This window comes from Heteronotia binoei, chromosome 10, assembly GCF_032191835.1.
Source record: "Heteronotia binoei isolate CCM8104 ecotype False Entrance Well chromosome 10, APGP_CSIRO_Hbin_v1, whole genome shotgun sequence".
Classification (NCBI taxonomy): Eukaryota; Metazoa; Chordata; class Lepidosauria; order Squamata; family Gekkonidae; genus Heteronotia; species Heteronotia binoei.
In genome coordinates, this window is record NC_083232.1 from 12,854,168 (window position 1) to 12,871,891 (window position 17,724).

The 17,724-nt window shown below is 45.3% G+C and overlaps 1 pseudogene; it reads left to right on the plus strand.

Moving 5' to 3' along the window:
* Positions 1 to 1,641: 1,641 nt before the first annotated feature.
* LOC132578130 (solute carrier family 22 member 13-like) overlaps positions 1,642 to 17,724 on the plus strand; it is a 47,434-nt pseudogene continuing 31,351 nt past the window's right edge.

Sequence of the window (17,724 nt, forward strand, 5' to 3'; positions counted from 1 at the left end):
TAAGTTATATGTAAAATAGATACTTAGTTGGAGAAACAAAACTGAAATGTATTTTTAAATATTTTCCCTTCCCCTTTCCCCTTCCCCCCCATGCCGCCCCTTCCTTAATTTCCCTCTTGTTTGAAAATAAGTATGTTAACCAGGAACTCCAAAGGGAGTTCTGGCCATAAAACAAAAGCTTCAGCACTTTGAAGCTCGATGGCTTGTTTCTTCAACCCCCCTTTTTGTGCCATCTCTTGAGTTTGCAGTTAGGGTCTGGAGCGCACGCATCATGACTTTTTTCCTGGAAAAAGAGGTGTTGAAACTCTCAAGAGGGAACTTTAAAACTTTTTTTGGGGAGAATGTTTCCATAGAGGTTCCGGAACACCATTCCGTCATGTTCCCCTTGGGGGTGGGGGTGGGGAAACCCTGGTTGTTAAAACAACTGAAATATTGGGGGTGAATTCTTGGGTGAAAGCCATTTCTCCACAGAGCGGTGTCTCCGTTTACGGCAATCTGAAGTTTTCATCTCCTTCAGGCAATGTGGTGTGCTCCGTGAAGCACTGTGATGGCCCTAAATAATAATATTAAGTGTTTTAAGAAGAGGAGGAAATTGGATTTATACTCCACCCTTCTTTAAATCTCAGAGCGGCTTAAATCTCCTTTCCCTTCCTTTCCCCACAACAGACACCCTCTGAGATTGGGGGGGGGGGGGGGTTGACAGAGCTCTGAGAAAACTGCTCTCAAAACCCACTTGATTAACAGTCTAATTAAGAAGAAGAAGAATTGGAGATTTATACCCCACCCTTCTCTCTGAATTGTCGGAGTACAGCCCCAACAATATAATGGTGTGAAGAAGAAAGGTAGACAGGAGACAAATTTAAAGATTGCAAAGCATGCTCGAGTACAGCTGCACAGGGAATGATCCCTCAGCCTCTCCAGCACCTCCTTTTATTTCCTCATACACGTCATACCCCTTAACCAATAAGGCGTCGAGTACAATCTGCTCAACAACAAGGAGCACATGCATTCTGTACTTCTAGTTACATAGTATCCAATTATACCAACTGCCAAACCTTACACATAACTTCCCACACTGAATCAGAGACTCAAAGCAGTTTACAATCTCCTATGTCTTCTCCCCCCATAACAGACACCCTGTGAGGTGGGTGGGGCTGAGAGAGCTCTCCCAGAAGCTGCCTTTTCAAGGACAACTCTGCAAGAGCTATGGCTAACCCAAGGTCATTCCAGCAGGTGCAAGCGGAGGAGTGGGGAATCAAACCCCAGATAAGAGTCCACACACTTAACCACTGCACCAAACCGGCTCTCATTAAATGAGAGGCTATTTTTTTCTTTTAAGTTTTTCTCTGAAGCTTCTTTTCCTAATGCCCAGTAGACAGAAATCTTCCAAAATTGAAGCTATTGCTTCTGTCTCCTCTTCTATCCACTAGACCTGCTGGCCGTGGTCTTGTTTACCACTCTGGAACAAAGGCAGTTAAGAGATTACCCAGTGATGTTGCAGAGATGTGATCCATTAGAAGCGCCGATGATTGTTCACCCCCTTCTAGATGCCAAGTGCCATTGGAAGTCTATTCTGGGCTTAATTATTAATTCTGGACACTGGCTGAAAAGTCTCTTGGAGCAGAAGAGAACTGTAGAGAGAAGGCTGGAAAGAGACAGACAATGACGGACGTAGGGGAAATCCTCAAATCGCTGAATGAGTTTGGACGGTTCCAGGTTTGGCTGGTGCTATTGATCACTCTGTCCTCTCCTGGCATTGGATTCCACATGTTCAGCCAGTTGTTCATGGTCACGCAGGAGCCTCATTATTGCAACACCGGTTGGCTTGCCGGCATCAGCCTCAACCTGACCGAAGAAGAGCGGCTGAATTTAACTCTTCCGAGAAGATCTGATGGTTCTTTTGAAGAATGCCTCATGTACATTCCAGTGGACCGGGAGCTTGAAGCTATCGTGCGATATGGGCTTAATTCTACCGAGAAGTGCCGGGACGGATGGGTTTATCCTTCCAAGCGAGAGCCCTCATTGGTCAACCAGGTTTGGAATTCTTGCGGGATTAATGCGGGCTTCTCTTTGCTTTGTGGGGGATGTTGCGATGTCTGGACAAGGGGAACGAACAGAACACACCTTGTAAGAGATGAAATTCCACAGGAGCAGCGTTCCCTCTAAGCTGAGTTAGCGTGAGCTAGCTCACAGATTTTTAGCCTGCAGCTCACACAGTTTTGTCTTTGCTTAGGAAGGATGACCCCAGAGCACACTGATTTATGCAGGTGGCTGAGTTCCTAGCAAACGTACTCAGGGAGCAAGAAAAAGTGGAAAGAAAAGAGGGAAGAGGAAAGGGTGGGAAGAGTGAGTGAGAGAAATGAGGTGTATCTATGATTCCTCTTTGGATCGTTAAGCTTTTTACGATAACCGTTTTAACTACTGTAACATTTGAGATTACTGTTCCAAACGTTTATCACGTTGTCCTATTATTATTACTCCACCTAATGTTACAAGTCATTGTACTTGGATTGTTTCTCCTTGTTGGCATATAGGCTGATTTGTACTGCTACTCCTCCCCCCCCCCCGTTTTTAATTGTTATGCCAATAAAGGTTTTTTGGGAATTGGAATTGATTGGAATTTATGCAGCAATTCACAACTCGAATGCCAGTAGCTCACGAAGTAGAATTTTTGCTCACAAGACTCCGCGGCTTAGAGGGAGCATCGCTCAGGAGAATTTACAAAAGAGTCAGAGGTGGGGTTTATTCTTTACGTCTTTATTATCAATGCACATGGAGGGACCAGGGCCCCCCCTAGACTGTCTGGCACCCTCTGCACTTATAACATCACCGCGTCATATGTGGGGGGTGCTGAATTCGGTGCCCCCACAAGGCCAGCACCCTAGGCAACCACCTAGTTTGCCTAGTGGCAGGGACGGTCATGGGAGGGACGGTCGTGGGAGTGACGGTGTGTGCTCTGACAGCTGGCTGCTGAATTCCAGTCAGCACGTAAGTATGCCAGCCGCTGATGCTGACATTGGCCTGGAAGTGTTGCCATCTTGGAAATGGGAGACAGAGGATGAGAGAGAGAGAGAGGTTGTAGCTCAGTGTCGGAGCATCTGCTCGCCATGCAGAAGGTCCCAGGTTCAATCCCCAGCATCTCCAGCTAAAAGGACGAGACAGTAGGTGATATGAAAGACTTCTGCCTGAGACCCTGGAGAGCCGCCGCCAGTCAGAGTAGGCAAGACTGACCTTGATGGACCGATGGTCTGATTCAGTAGAAGGCAGTTCAGTATTTGAGAGAGAGAGAGAGACTTGATTAAGGCCACTATTGACTGCATGGATGGTCAAGGTTTACAAGATTATAGAGGTTTACAAGATTATGCATGGAAGAGAGAAGGTAGAGAAAGACGTACTTTTCTCCCTTTCTCACACTACTAGAACTCATGGACACTATGAAATTGCTGAGCAGTCGGGTTAGAATCACAGAATCATAAAGTTGGAAGGGACCTCTAGGGTCATCTAGTTCAACCCCTTGCACAATGCAGGAAACTCACAAACACTTCCCCCTAAATTCACAGGATCTGCATTGTTGTCAGATGGCCATCTAGCCTCTGTTTAAAAACCTCCAAGGAAGGAGAGCCCACCACCTCCCAAGGAAGCCTGTCCCACTGTGGAACCACTCTAAACTCACAAACACTTCCCCCTAAATTCACAGGATCTGCATTGCTGTCAGACGGCCATCCAGACTCTGTTTAAAAACCTCCAAGGAAGGAGAACCCACCACCTCCCGAGGAAGCCTGTCCCACTGTGGAACCGCTCTAAACTCACACCTCCCCCTAAATTCACAGGATCCGCATTGTTGTCAGATGGCCATCTAGCCTCTGTTTAAAAACCTCCAAGGAAGGAGAGCCCACCACCTCCTGAAGAAGTCTGTTCCACTGAGGAATCGCTCTAATGGAAGTTCTTCCTAATGTTAAGCCGGAAAGTCTTTTGATTTAATTTCTTTTTTTTGTTTGTTTTAAAACAATTTTATTTAGTAACATATGGTAATATTATCCAATACTAATAACATTAAAAAAACACTCTATACCTATCCCATACATTACTCATTTTATCCTTCCCTCCCCCCATACCAAGACTCCTGCTGGTGTCAATTACTTAAAATACTAGTAAAAAAAGGTAACCTTGTCACTTAAAGAATTTCCTTAAAAAGAAAACTACATATCATCCTACAAGAGAGTAAAGAAATCCTATATAACCCATTGGTTCTGTTCCTACCTTCTGGGGCCACAGAAAACAATTCCACGCCATCCTCTATATGACAGCCCTTCAAGTACTTGAAGATGGTGATCTTATCACCTCTCAGCTGCCTCCTCTCCAGGCTAAACATCCTTGATAAAAGGAAGTCCTTCTTCACCCAAAGGGTGATTAACACATGGAATTCACTTCCACAGGAGGTGGCAGTGGCTACAAGCATAGCCAGCTTCAAGAGGGGATTGGATAGGAACATAAGAGAAGCCATGTTGGATCAGGACAGTGGCTCATCCAGGCCAACACTCTGTGTCATACAGTGGCAAAAAACAAAACAAAACAAAAACCCCAAGTGCCAGCAGGAGGCTCATAAGTGGGGCTAGAAGCCCTTCCACTTTGCCCCCCCCCCCCAAGCACCAAGAATACAGAGCATCACTGCCCCAGACAGTTTCAGCAATACACCACTGATGGACCTCTGCTCCATATTTTTATCCAATCCCCTCTTGAAGCTGGCTATGCCAGTAGCCGCCGCCACCTCCTGTGGCAGTGAATTCCACATGTTAATCACCCTTTGGGTGAAGAAGGACTTCCTTTTATCCGTTCTAACCCGACTGCTCAGCAATTTCATGGAATGCCCACGAGTTCTTGTATTGTGAGAAAGGGAGAAAAGTACTTCCTTCTCTGCTTTCTCCATTCCATGCATAATCTTGTAAACCTCTTTCATGTCACCCCGCAGTCGACGTTTCTCCAAGCTAAAAATAAGCATCTGGAGCAGAGGTCCATCAGTGGCTGTTAGCCACAACGTATTGTTGGAACTCTCTGACTGAGGCAGTGATGCTCTGTATTCTTGGTGCTTGGGAGGGGCAACAGTGGGAGGGCTTCTAGTGTCCTGGCCCCACTAATGGACCTCCTGATGGCACCTGTTTTTTTTGGGCACTGTGTGACACAGAGTGTTGAACTGGATGGGCCATTGACCTGATTCAACATGTCTGATCCAACATGTCTGGTTCTTATGTTCAAATCTGAAAATAGTTCCTGATTTGTAGCTCAGTTGCTCCAATCTATGCCCTTGTTGCGAGCTGAGTTGTGAAAATACTTTCCCCCCTCCACCTCCGAACTCCTTTTAAATTTCTCTATTTTTTTTTCTTTTCTTTAGTTTGACCTGGTGTGCGATAGGAAGGATTTAAAGGATATCTCACAGTCCGTTTACATGATGGGTTTTCTCTTTGGAGCCCTGGGATTTGGTCCATTAAGTGACCGGTAAGAAAGATGCTCTCTTGAAGTCTTTGAAGGTCTGTTGTTTAGAGGAAGACAGCACAGGATAGGACTCGCAAGAATAGGTTGAAATAACGGGTGGGAAGGTACCAGCTGGATATTAGGGGAGTGGAACTCATTGGCAGTCTTTAAGCCAGGGGTAGGGAGCCTTTTTTCTGCCAAGGGCTATTTGGATATTTATAACATCATTCGCGGGCCATAAAAAATTATCAACTTAAAAAACAGTGCTCCGCCAAGGGAGAACGATTCAGGCTGGCAAAATTAATGCAAATAATTGTTTTTCTATGGAGAGCCGCATATGGCCTTTGGGACGGAGGTTCCCCACCCTTGCTTTAAGCAGTGGCTGGACAAACTCTCAAGTGCATATATTTGTTTTAGGAGCTTGAGCCGGTCCAAACGTATTCTTTTAACTAGATGCACACGCCTTCTGGAGTTTGCTGGCCTATAGCTCTCGTCTACAATACGTTACTAAAAGCTAGCTGTTCTTTAGATGGCCAGTTGCTCTAATACGTTTTTATCATCAATTGTTCATTTTGAATTTTGATTTCAAGCAAGCCATTCTTTTGACAGCAATTTAGCTCAAAGGGTATGATTCTAAGCAGGCCAGGCCTATGCCTCTCCTGAATTCAGAAACCTCTTAGAATTTACTGGCTTGAAGAACATCAACATTGGGTTGGTACTAGAGGCAGGTAACCCTGGATGAAACATAGGAAGGATTACTCCAGAGGAAGTCTCTGTTACAATGCGAAGTGTAAAAAGATATGGGTTTTTAAAAAAATGGTTTTATTAAACGTCGTTCGCCAGCATATCACAGCAGTTGTTTCTTTCGTTGCTTGTCTCATTAACTGTGATTCCCTTTTTTTGTTTATTATACTGCTCAGTTGAGATCTGGCATTCAGGAGCGGGGGTCTCAACAGAGACCCCTGGGCTGATTGCGAGTCCTCTTTGCTGTTACCCTGATCTCTGACAATCTCAGAAACTGATGGACTGATTCCCCACCAGCAGTTGCTCCGCCCCTGGGCTTCCCCACCAATTGCTGCGCGAGCGCCTTCTAGTCCGCGGCTACTTCCCATTCCCCTCGCAGTGGCTGGATCTGGTTTTGTGGCGATCCGTTTGCCGCGAAGGAAACGGGAGGTAGGGGCAACCGGTGAGGAATCCATCGCTTGAGCTGGCTTCAACAGAAAAGTGCATCTAAAGTTGCTCTCTTGTCACCTCTCTCTCCCCATCTATTTGCCTGCCTGCCTGCCTGCCTTCCTTCTCTCAAGCACCTGATGTTTGTGCCTTGCAGCTCTCAGACGTCTGACGTTGATTCTATGCGGCTCTTGCGTTAAGCATGTTTGGCCACCCGCGTTCTAGAATGCTGGGATGTACATTCTGAACATCTCCTTACGATGCTGGCAGGTATTATGAGTTGACATTAGCAGATTTCAGGCGAAGGTCTGGATTTTAAGACGTCCAAAGAGTTTCAAGTTGTCAGGCACACAGAACACAGTTGCTCTGGGTTAATTGCCCAGTTGACCTCCACCAGAGACCCCAAAGAGCTGCTGCCAGTCTGAGTAGACAATACTGACTTTAGTGGACCAGTTGGCCAATTCAGGGGTGGAATTCTAGCAGGAGCTCCTTTGCGTATTAGGCCACACACCCCTGATGTAGCCAGTCCTCCTAGAGCTTACAAAAAAGAGCCTCATATGCTCTTGGAGGATTGGCTACATCAGGGGTGTGTGGCCTAATATGCAAAGGAGGTCCTGCTAGAATTCCTTTCAGGGCTCTTCGTACAGGGCCTACTGTAAGCTCCAGGAGGACTGGCTACATCAGGGGTGTGTGGCCTAATAGGCAAAGGAGGTCCTGCTAGAATTCCTTACAGGGCTCTTAGTACAGGGCCTGCTGTAAGCTCCAGGAGGATTGGCTACTTCAGGGGTGTGTGGCCTAATAGGCAAAGGAGGTCCTGCTAGAATTCCTTACAGGGCTCTTAGTACAGGGCCTGCTGTAAACTCCAGGAGGATTGGCTACATCAGGGGGTGTGTGGCCTAATATGCAAAGGTGGTCCTGCTAGAATTCCTTACAGGGCTGTTAGTACAGGGCCTGCTGTAAGCTCCAGGAGGATTGGCTACATCAGGGGGGTGTGGCCTAATAGGCAAAGGAGGTCCTGCTAGAATTCCTTACAGGGCTCTTCGTACAGGGCCTGCTGTCAGCTCCAGGAGGATTGGCTACATCGGGTGTGTGGCCTAATAGGCAAAGGAGGTCCTGCTAGAATTCCTTACAGGGCTCTTCGTACAGGGCCTGCTGTAAGCTCCAGGAGGATTGGCTACATCAGGGGGTGTGTGGCCTAATATGCAAAGGTGGTCCTGCTAGGATTCCTTACAGGGCTCTTAGTACAGGGCCTGCTGTAAGCTCCAGGAGGATTGGCTACATCAGGGGGGTGTGGCCTAATAGGCAAAGGAGGTCCTGCTAGAATTCCTTACAGGGCTCTTCGTAAAGGGCCTACTGTAAGCTCCAGGAGGATTGGCTACATCGGGTGTGTGGCCTAATAGGCAAAGGAGGTCCTGCTAGAATTCCTTACAGGGCTCTTCGAACAGGGCCTGCTGTAAGCTCCAGGAGGATTGGCTACATCAGGGGTGTGTGGCCTAATATGCAAAGGAGCTCCTGCTAGAATTCCACCCCTGATCTGAGTCGGTACAAGTCAGATTAATGTGTTCATGTGTCTGGGAAGACTCGGGTTCACATCTCCGCTCTGCTATGGAACACACAGGATTATTTGGGTCCAGTCTCTCTCTCTCAGCCTAATCTACCTCACAGGGTCGTTGTGAGGTTAAAATGGAGAAGGTAACAGGCGTACACCGCCCTGAGTTCCTAGGGAGTGAAATAATAATGTGACGAGTAAGAATTCAACTCAGGATAAGTGGCCCGCTCTGTTGAAATTTCCGTGAATGCTGCTCCTTTTCAGGTACAGAGAGTTGACGTTTATCTGCTGAGAAGATAAAAACGTATTTTGTCCTCCCAGGTTTGGACGACGGCCCATGATCTTATTGTCCTTGCTCATACAAGGGACGTTTGGAGTCGCTGCAGCTTTCGTCCCGACTTTCCCTCTCTACTGTGTGTTCCGATTTCTCTTGGGTATTGCTATTTCTGGACTCGCAATAAGTTCTCTAGCTCTAGGTAAGAACCAACCCCTCCCTCACACACCCCTCTGATTCCTCTGAATCCCTGAGCCAGGAGAAAACATCAGGATAAGGCCTTGGCTCCTACGCCATGTTATTGGTTGTCCAGAGGAACAGGTTGGCCACTGTGTGAGACAGGAGGCTGGACTAGATGGATCACTGGTCTGATCCAGCAGGGCTCTTCCGATGTCCTTCTCAGGGGAAGGCCTCAGCCTCTCTGCCCTGTTGTTGGCCCTCCAGCAGAACTGGTTGGCCACTGTGTGAGACAGGAGGCTGGACTAGATGGACCCCTGGTCTGATCCAGCAGGGCTTTTCTGATGCTGTTGTGTTTGACATACAAATCTGCTTTCCATTGCTAGAAGCAGACCTCAGATTCAGCAGGAGCTCACAGGAGCACAGCTCCTGAACCTTTCTGACGGCCCCCCTCCTCCTCCCCACCTACCTTGTCCATTGAATAGTAGGTGCAGCTGCATAACAATCCCTGGATTAGGAGAGTGGGCGGGCAGCCCGTCAGCCACCAGGTGTCAAGCATGGTGAAATTCCATTGGTAATTGATTGTTTTAGGGTCCTTCATAACGCTGGTCTGTGAAGTATCATGGAGGACCAAGGTTTGTTAGCTTTGTTCTTCTTTCCCTTCCCCCTTCCCGCTTTATTGCTTGCAAAGTAGAAGTAGTGAGAAACGAAACTAACTTGAGAAGAAGTAATCAGCACCTTCCCATACATTCCTGGTAGGGAGTGTGATACATCTGGGGAAAGCAAGGACAGAGTCCTGATGACACTATGGGAACGTAGACATTTATGATAGTTTATATGTGAGAGCTACCCCTCGCCCCCACCTATTGGAATCCTTTTGAAGTAAGCCTTAAAAGTATTGTATCAATGTATTTGCAGCATCACTCTCAAGAATCTGTTACACTGAAAGTATCGGATTATCAATAAACGTAGTTTTGTATCAACTTCGACTCGTCATTGAAACTGCATGCTTGACACCAGGAGCTTTGCCACACCCCCGCACCCCACCCTTTCTCCACTTATGTGATTTTGGTGGCAGGTGGATTGCTGGCCTTTTGACTGTGGAGGGGAGGGGGGCAGCAGCCAAGGAGAGCCCCAGGTGAGCGAGGCCTGCTTGGGCTGGATCTCTAGTGAATTTATCCTGTGAATTTAGGGGGAGGTGCTTGTGAGTTTCCTGCATTGTGCAGGGGATTGGACTAGATGACCCTAGAGGTCCCTTCCAACACTATGATTCTGTGAATAATAATAAAAAATGTCCACTCAAGCCACAAATATAAGGCTATAGGAACGGCATGCCAGACAAAGGTGATGATGATGATGATACTGGATTTATATCCCACACTCCACTCCAAATTTCAGAGTCTCAGAGCGGCTCACAATCTCCTTTATCTCCCTCCCCCACAACAGACACCCTGTGAGGTGGGTGGGGCTGGAGAGGGCTCTCCCAGCAGCTGCCCTTTCAAGGACAACCTCTGCCAGAGTTATGGCTGACCCAAGGCCATTCCAGCGGCTGCAAGTGGAGGAGGGGGGAATCAAGCCCGGTTCTCCCAGATAAGAGTCCTCACATTTAACTACACCACTACACCAAACTGGCTCTTGTTCCATCCATCCATCCATCCATCCATCCATCCATCCATCCATCCAATCTGGTGCCATTATATAGGTAGATTTATGATATAAATGTGTAATGTACTTGGATATCCCAGGCTGGTCTGATCCCAGAAGCGAAGCAGGATTGGTCCTGGTTAGTAGTTGGATGGGAGACCACCAAGGAAGTCCAGGATTGCTATGCAGAGGCAGGCAATGGCAGGCTATCTCTGTCCTGATCTGGATGGCCCAGGCTGGGCTGATCTTGTCAGATCTCAGAAGTTAAAGATACACAATAGGCTACACAGAGGAATGAAGTTGCAACCAAATAAATCCAAACCACTCTGTGAAAAATATATTTACAAAATGTGATTCATACAAGAAAAAAGTACCATTCAGCAACCATCATTTTACTAATCGCACGTGCATATGTATGCACACACACACACACATATATATGCCCAAATCATAAATAAATCCAAGACATGAATCAAAAAAGAGCTCCAACGGACAGCTAGCAGTGTAAAGCCTGTTTCGGACTGCCAGGTCCTTCCAGGGAGCATCTTGCAGAACTTGTGGAATATGTGTAGAGAATTTCACAATGTTCAGATCTTTCACAAATTTATGCACAAAATTGGAACGCTGCTGCCTACATCTTCTGTCTGTCTCCATCTATCCATCCATCCATCCTCCCTCCCTCCCTCTTCTATCTACCTTCTCAGCTCAAATATCATAGAAATGCGTGGAGAGAGAAGCTGACCCCATGACAATCTCCCCCCACCCTATCGTGCTTCTCCCAAGAGAGATCTCCTCACCAGGGACTAACCTCTTCCACACCCAGCCTCGCTTCCCCACACCCACTGACCCTAATAATGCAACACTCAACGCTATTCACAAAACCTGACAGTACTCAGAGACTCCTCAAGCACCATGAGCACCTACAGCCCACCTCCGTGTGCCTTTTTAGGGGCTCCAGGGAGAAATCTGAGGCTTTATTCTCCTGCCAGGGCAGACAGGATAAAACGGCTCTTTTCTGCTGGCTTCTAGAAGCTGCTGCTGCTGCTACTTTTTTGAATCCCAAATGCCTCTCAAGATTTGTCAGTGGCCTCCAGGGAAAGTGGTGGCATATGGCCCCTCTTCAGAATCACTGGTGTAGACTCCAGTGTGCATCTGGCTGGAACATTTCCAGGTAACGCTGGTGCTGCTTTAAGCACAAAAGACATGCAAATCAATTGTTGTTGAATCAGCGTTCTGCACAGGGCATTTGTCAGCTCTGCAGCGGCTCGTCCTGTGCTGCCTTTTGGAGCATGTAAACTGAGCGCAACCATTTAAAAAACAAAACTCCCCCCCCCCCAATATTTCTGTTCAGAAGAATGCTGGAATGTGGGGAGGAGGGGAAAGAGGAGGTCAAAAATGATCATAAAATGACTGTGCAGCTGGGGTCAAGAGCTCCCGGCTGGAAGATGGGTGGAGATGTTGGGGGCGGAGCTCAAGGAGGTTTTTGGGGAGGGGAGGGACTTCAAAAATGCCTTCATGTTGCACCCAACCAATGGCAGCCCCCAGCAAGGGGCTTTCAAGGCAAGGGAGAATCAGAGGTGGTCTGCAGAGCCTTCCTTGGTGGTCTCCCTTCCAAGACTTATGGTGACCCCAGCAAGGGGCTTTCAAGGCAAGTGAGAAGCAGAGGTAGTTGGCCATGGCCTTCCTCTGCAGAACCTTCCTTGGTGGTCTCCCATCCAAGACTTATGGTGACCCCAGCAAGGGGCTTTCAAGGCAGGTGAGAAGCAGAGGTGGTCAGCCATGGCCTTCCTCTGCAGAACCTTCCTTGGTGGTCTCTCATCCAAGACTTATGGTGACCCCAGCAAGGGGCTTTCAAGGCAGGTGAGAAGCAGAGGTGGTCAGCCATGGCCTTCCTCTGCAGAACCTTCCTTGGTGGTCTCTCATCCAAGACTTATGGTGACCCCAGCAAGGGGCTTTCAAGGCAAGTGAGAAGCAGAGGTAGTTGGCCATGGCCTTCCTCTGCAAACCTTCCTTGGTGGTCTCCCATCCAAGACTTATGGTGACCCCAGCAAGGGGCTTTCAAGGCAAGTGAGAAGCAGAGGTGGATGGCCATGGCCTTCCTCTGCAGAGCCTTCCTTGGTGGTCTCCCATCCAAGACTTATGGTGACCCCAGCAAGGGGCTTTCAAGGCAAGTGAGAAGCAGAGGTAGTTGGCCATGGCCTTCCTCTGCAGAACCTTCCTTGGTGGTCTCCCATCCAAGACTTATGGTGACCCCAGCAAGGGGCTTTCAAGGCAAGTGAGAAGCAGAGGTGGTCAGCCATGGCCTTCCTCTGCAGAACCTTCCTTGGTGGTCTCTCATCCTAGACTTATGGTGACCCCAGCAAGGGGCTTTCAAGGCAAGTGAGAAGCAGAGGTAGTTGGCCATGGCCTTCCTCTGCAAACCTTCCTTGGTGGTCTCCCATCCAAGACTTATGGTGACCCCAGCAAGGGGCTTTCAAGGCAAGTGAGAAGCAGAGGTGGATGGCCATGGCCTTCCTCTGCAGAGCCTTCCTTGGTGGTCTCCCATCCAAGACTTATGGTGACCCCAGCAAGGGGCATTCAAGGCAAGTGAGAAGCAGAGGTGGTCGGCCATGGCCTTCCTCTGCAGAACCTTCCTTGGTGGTCTCCCATCCAAGACTTATGGTGACCCCAGCAAGGGGCTTTCAAGGCAAGGGAGAAGCAGAGGTGGTTGGCCATGGCCTTCCTCTGCAGAGCCTTCCTTGGTGGTTTCCCATCCAAGACTTATGGTGACCCCAGCAAGGGGCTTTCAAGGCAAGTGAGAAGCAGAGATGGTCGGCCATGGCCTTCCTCTGCAGAACCTTCCTTGGTGGTCTCTCATCCAAGACTTATGGTGACCCCAGCAAGGGCTTTCAAGGCAAGTGAGAAGCAGAGGTGGTTGGCCATGGCCTTCCTCTGCAGAGCCTTCCTTGGTGGTTTCCCATCCAAGACTTTTTTTTTTTTAGGGAAGAATTTTTTATTAAGAAAATAGACATACAAAGAAAAAGGAATAAAAGACATAACATACAAAACAAAAAAGGAAAAATCATACATTCCTAACAAAGCACATCAAGACATCTACATACAAACAACTAACATTTGCAACTAAGCCCAGCCATACCACTGGGAGGTGGAGAGGTTTAAGTATCAAAGGAAAAGCCGAAACATGATTACTCCAATGTAAAGCCACTACTTTTAACCCATTTATAAACAGGATCCCAAACCTCTTGACATTTTTGTACATTACCATTTCTTAATCTTGCGGACATTAGATCAGATTCTGCAGCGCCCAGCAACTTATTAATAAATTCATCCCTAGTGGAGGTTTTATCACTTTTCCAATATTTAGCATATGCTATTCTGGCAGTAGTAACTATGTACAACAACAGTTTCAGTTTAGACAGAGGTAAGTTTTGTCTACAAATATTTAACAAATAAAGTTCCGGTACATGTTTAATTTGTACTTCCAAAATTTTTTGAATCCAAATATTAACCTGTGACCAGTATTTTTTAGCCTTTTTACATTGCCACCATATATGAAACAGAGACCCTTTAGCTTCGTGACATTTCCAACATTTATCAGAATACGTGTGGTAGATTCTAGCCAACCTGTCTGGTGTAAGGTACCATCTATATACCATTTTATATAAGTTTTCTTTCAATTCTGCTGGCTTAATCAACTTTAAGTTCTGTTTCCATAATTTTTCCCATTCTTCCAAATCTATGCTGTAACCAAAATCTTTCAGCCAACGTATCCATGCTTCTTTCACCACCTCATCTTGCATCTTAGTTTGCAATAGCCAATCATAAACTTTAGAAATTATCTTCTGTTTGGAATCCAAAATAAGATCTAATTCCATCGGCTTATTCGTGAAGCCTTTTTCCTTGTCCTTACGAAATCTTGATTTAATTTGACACTGAAGCCACCAACTTAGCTTAGGAAGCTCCTCAATCAGTTCATTCTGGTCATTCAACAAATAAGTGTAATCTTGTAAATTGTCCCAATTATACAAGTTTGGATGAGTCAGAGCTTCTATCGGAGAGAGCCACTTGGGAGTATAGGTGTATTGATCTTTAATTTCATTCCAAACCTTGTACAGAGATCTTCTTATTTCATGTCTAAAAAAGCGGCCAGTTTTAACCGGAGCACGATACCACATATAGCTATGCCAGCCTTCACCCAGGCCGGCCCCTTCAATAGTCAGTAATTTTCTATTATCCAACTTGCACCAAACTCTCAACCAAGCAATACAGGAAGCCTTGTAATACAAATTCCAATCAGGTAGGGCAAGGCCACCCCTTAGTTTACTATCTTGTAAAACTTTCAGTTTGATTCTAGGTTTTTTGCCTTGCCAGATAAAAGTCTTAATCATGGAGTTGAGTTGTTGGAAAAAGGATTTAGGTAGAATAATTGGAATTGTTTGAAACAGGAATAAAACCCTCGGAAGAGTATTCATTTTAATTGTAGCAATTCTACCTAAAAGTGAGATTTGAAGATCTTTCCAGTTGGTTAAGTCATTACGAACTTCCTTCAATATTTTCCCATAGTTATCTCTATATAATGACTTTAAATCACTCGTAAAGTGGATTCCCAAGTACTTTATCTTCTTTTCGTGCTTAAACCCTGAGAGATGCTCTAATACTTCAATTTGGTTTTTGTCCATATTTTTCGTTAAAATTTTGGTCTTAACAACGTTCAATCTAAATCCGGATACTCCTCCAAACTCACTTAGTCGCTGCTTTAAAGGAAGAATCGATGAGGAGGGGTGTTCCAAAGTAATTACGAGGTCATCTGCGAACGCCATAATCTTAAACTCTATGTTGTTGATTTTGGTCCCTTGAATTTGGGTATCTTCCCTAATCTTCTTGATTAACGGTTCCAACGTCAGAATAAAAAGTAAGGGGGATAATGGGCACCCCTGTCTGGTGCCTTGTTCAATTTCTATTGAGTCAGACAATACTCCATTAAAGCTCACTTTTGCTGTCTGCTTAGAATAAATCGCTTCAATCATTCTGGAATATCTTTCACCACAGCCAATTGCCGTCAATATCGCTTTAATAAAGTGCCAGTTCACATTGTCAAAGGCCTTTTCTGCGTCTACAAAGATGGCCGCAAATTCTTTATCGGAATGTTCTTTGTAGTATTCAAGTGTATTCAATAACAATCTTACGTTCTGGTTCATTAATCTACCTGGGACAAATCCAGTTTGATCTTCATGGATTAAGCTCGCAACTACTTTCTTCAACCTGTTAGCTAATATGGCTGCGTAGATCTTATAGTCACTATTCAAGAGCGAGATTGGTCTATAGTTTTTAATTTCTGAAGGGTCGGTTCCTTCCTTGTGAATAAGTGTGATTAAAGCTTCTTTCCAGGAATCCGGAATCTCAGCTGTATTATAAGCATTCTCCACTACTTCCTTGAAAGGCAGCAATAGTAAGTCTTCGAAGGCTCTAAAAAATTCAATCGGAAGTCCATCTGGACCTGGTGTCTTGTTACTTTTTTGGGTTCTGATTACATCAACTATCTCCTGTAATGAAATGGGATTCTCCAAATTTGCTTGTTGTTCTTTTGTTAGTTGTTTCATCTCAACCCCTTTTATATACTCTTCTTGTTTAGATAATTCAATCTTCTGCTTTTTATATAAATTTCGATAGAAGTCTTGAATGATTTCTTTCATTTGAGAATTTTGGAATACTTCTTCCTTAGCTTCATTCTTCAGCATTTTTATTATCTTCTTCTCCTTCTCCTTTCGCAGTTTATAAGCCAACCATCTACTCACTTTGTTAGCATTTTCAAAGTAATTTTGTCTTGTCCATTTCAGTTTTTTCTCAATTTCTTCCGCCAAGAGTGTGTTTATTTGGTGCTGGGTGAAGGTAATTTTGGCCTGTAGCTCCCTAAGGTTTCCGGCCTTCTGTTGTCCCTCAAAGTATTTCAGTTTTGTTATCAGTTCATTATAGGCCTTCCTTTGGTCTCTCTTCCTCTTCGATGAATATCTAATCGCGATTCCTCTGAAAAAGGCTTTAAATGTATCCCAAATAATTGGAATCTTCGTATCTTTTTTCAAGTTAAGTTTGAAAAACTCCTGAATCTCTTTCTTGGCTTGATCCAAAAATTGAGCCTCTTTTAAAATTTGTAGATTCAGAGACTATCGAAGACTTCTTGGCTGTTCTTGCAATATCAACACAATCGGGTTATGATCTGCATAAGACTGAGGAAGAATATCCGCTTGGTTGACCGACAATATCATACTCATGGATATCCAGGACATATCTATTCTTGACCACGATTTATGTGCGTGAGAATAAAAAGTGAAGTCCGTTGTGGTCGGGTTTTTAGTTCTCCAGGCATCCAGCAAACTTAATTCTTCTGCCATTTTCAAAAAGGAAGGAGGTAGTAAGTTCCGATTTTTCTTCTTTTTCCGCGGGTCATCGTATTTTTTGTCCATTTTAATATCAAATATCGCATTGAAGTCTCCAACGATACAGTATCTATCTGAGTCGAATTCCCTGAGTTTAAGGTATAAAGCTTGATAGAATTTCTCTTGGTTTTCATTAGGAGCGTATATGTTTCCAAGAACTGTTTTAAGACCGTTTAGTTCCACTTCAACTATTATGATTCTCCCTTGTTCATCCGAATATAAACAACTCGACTTAATATGATGAGATACGAATATAGCTACCCCCTTCTTTTTTTTAAGAGAATCACATGATGAATATAAAGTACCTAATTTCTTGTTTTCCAAATACTTGACGTTGTCTCTTCTAACATGGGTCTCTTGCAAACATGTAATTTGTGCACCCGATTTTTTCAATTGTTGGAAAATTCTCTTTCTCTTTCCAGGTTCATTCAAGCCGTTGACATTTAAAGAGAGTATTTTAGTTCTTAATTTGGAGTTCATTTTGCTGAATCGATACTACCAGGTATTTTGGCCAAGTCTTTCTTAGTTTGGAGTCTGGTTCTAACCTTCTCTCGCTTCTTTTTGGGGGAATCCTCATCCGTAGATTTCCTGGCACCATCCTGATCTTCTCCTGATTCAGAACCATCTCGCTTAACACACTCATCCCAGAATTCTTCCATCTTCGCCTCAGTGGTAATGTTGTACCGCTTGGTTTGATATGTAAAGAACAACCCTTGGGGGATAAGCCATCTAAATTGTATTTCGTGTTGAATTAACCAGTTGGACAATTTCTTAAATTTAAATCTTCGCTGCCGGACACTCCAAGGTACTTCTTTCAAAATTTTTATACTTGTTCCTTTCCAGTTCATATCAGACTCTCTTGTTTTTCTCAAGACCCTTTCCGCAGTTTCAGGACGGACAAATTTTACCTGGACCTCCCTAGGAAGTTTAAATTTCCTTATATAACTTGAAGAGACTCTTTTGGCCCAGAGAATATCTCTTGGACCTTCTTCCAATAGTTCTTCCTC